Source organism: Amphimedon queenslandica, unplaced genomic scaffold (genome assembly GCF_000090795.2).
Source record: "Amphimedon queenslandica unplaced genomic scaffold, v1.1 AMPQUscaffold_12115, whole genome shotgun sequence".
NCBI classification, from domain to species: domain Eukaryota; kingdom Metazoa; phylum Porifera; class Demospongiae; order Haplosclerida; family Niphatidae; genus Amphimedon; species Amphimedon queenslandica.
The window spans coordinates 13,407-15,365 of NW_003547646.1; the positions used below are offsets into that span (position 1 = coordinate 13,407).

The 1,959-nt window shown below is 37.8% G+C and overlaps 1 protein-coding gene and 1 long non-coding RNA gene across 3 annotated transcripts in view; both read right to left on the minus strand.

The window, feature by feature from the left end:
• The window catches only part of LOC109588402 (uncharacterized), a 9,948-nt gene extending 9,754 nt beyond the window's left edge, over positions 1-194 (minus strand). For both annotated transcript variants that reach the window (XM_020004574.1, XM_020004573.1), the window contains exon 1: positions 136-194. The gene's annotated coding sequence lies outside the window, so the exon portion shown is untranslated. The remainder of the gene's footprint in view (positions 1-135) is intronic.
• Positions 195-1,260: 1,066 nt separating this feature from the next.
• Positions 1,261-1,857, minus strand: LOC109588403 (uncharacterized). The gene is made up of 2 exons (XR_002188145.1): positions 1,720-1,857; positions 1,261-1,313 (listed from the first exon to the last, which is right to left on the minus strand). It is a non-coding gene; the product is annotated as an uncharacterized LOC109588403 (long non-coding RNA).
• Positions 1,858-1,959: the final 102 nt, after the last annotated feature.

Genomic DNA, 1,959 nt, shown 5'->3' on the forward strand with positions numbered 1-1,959 from the left:
TGCGTGACCCAGGATTGAAGCCATCATAGCCATGGTAGCTAATAGAGACTGTGATGGCAAACATGATGGATATGGCTTGTCCACAAGTTTGTTCATATCAGACCGGCAAATTTACAACAAAATGACCCCAGTTACCTCTTGTTCAAGTTGTTCCAGCTTCAACTTCAATTCGACAGCCCTACCGGAGCTCTTTGTCCATATATAGATTTATCTAGATAATACTAGGTCTATAGCTTTGAAAAATGAAGTGTCGTACAGGCAAGCGCTATCGCGCAGTTGACACTAAATACTCTACTACGATGTTTTTAATGGTGTAGTACAAACAGCAAATTTTCACAGTCCATGAGCAAACTATTTGTATCACAGCCTCATTTTCTGGATCAAATGTCACCCTCAGTAAACGTTAGACAAAAATGGAACTAATAAAATACATTGAAATGTACTATACAAGTGACTAATAGGAGAAAGAGTAAGCAACAATAACAATAGAAAGTAACAACAATAGTAAGCAATAAAGCAACAATTATTAAATAACAACAACAATGTGTCAAGTATGATTAAGGAAAATATCTGTGAACACAACTTAAAGAGTGCATAAAAGACTGGAAGAGTCTCTCTACAGTATAATGCCATCACTAGCAATAATAACACACACACACATCGACTAATGAACAAAAAGAAAGAGAGAAAATAAAGCTTAATAATACTATGTGATATTCTCGTCGTGAGAATTTTATTATAACATGCATCTCTACTGTTTTAAGGCTACACTAAAGCTAAAAGTCCGCAAACTCTTTGGGAAATTTCTCGGCTGCGGCAATGCGAAGAACCTCTTCTTCGTAGTCATCAAAGTTACTCGGGTCACCAGCACCTTTAGTCTTGGGAACAAATGGGGCAACAATGTAGAAAGAAAGAATAATAATTATGAATAATGTATAATAGTAAGAGAGGGAGGGGAGAGGGAGTGGGAGAGAGAGGGGGAAGGAGAGAGAGAGGGGGAGGGGGAGGAAGAGAGGGAGAGAGAGAGAGGGGAGGAGGGAGGGAGAGAGGGAGAGAGAGAGGGAGAGAGAGGGGGAGGGAGAGAAAGAGGGAGGGAGAGAGAGGGGGAAGAGAGGAGAGAAGAAAGAAGAGAAGAAAGTAGCACAGACCTTCCTTTGGTAGATTGATATCCACTCAGTTGATGAGAACCATGAGTGTCCCTTGATGTCCTGGACACCATTCTTCAGATTACCAAACCTCTTGGTCAGATCAACTTAAAGGAGGTTGCGCAGGAGATCCTTGAGATCAGCAGTAAAGTGAGACGGGAAACGAACCTAAAAAAACACAAAAATATAACATACACACATTGTGATATGAAAGTAAGAATAAAGTTTAAAATTATGGGCTGGCTGAAAAAATTAAAATCAAATTGTTATGTATTGTACAATGTACATGTATTTGAATTTGGCGTTTTGATAGCCATTCGCCAAAATAAAAATCTACCATTTTGAATCATTATGCGCATGCTCAATGGCACATGACCACAAATTCGCCAAATTAAAATTCACCAATCACCAAAATTTAGCAATTCGCCAAATTTAACTCCTCTAAAATTTCATTCTATACGGTATGAATGTACTTCTGCTTTGTAAACGCTTGACTTGATTACAATAACTAAGTTTTGAGTCATGCAAATAAACTGTATGTACATGTGCAATATACTGCATTATAGTCCCTTACTTTTCCAGAAACAATCTTCTCATAAATTTGAATTGGTTGATCAGCAAAAAATGGTGGATAACCAGCAGCCATTTCATAAATAAGGACACCCATGGCCCACCAGTCAACAGCTCTGTTGTATCCCTGTAATGAGAGGGAAAGATTGAATTAAATGAATTATTACAAAATCTATACAAATCTATCAGGTCTTTGGCTAGACTTTGGAGCAGCTTTAAAAATTCGTAAAAAATTTAATTTTGA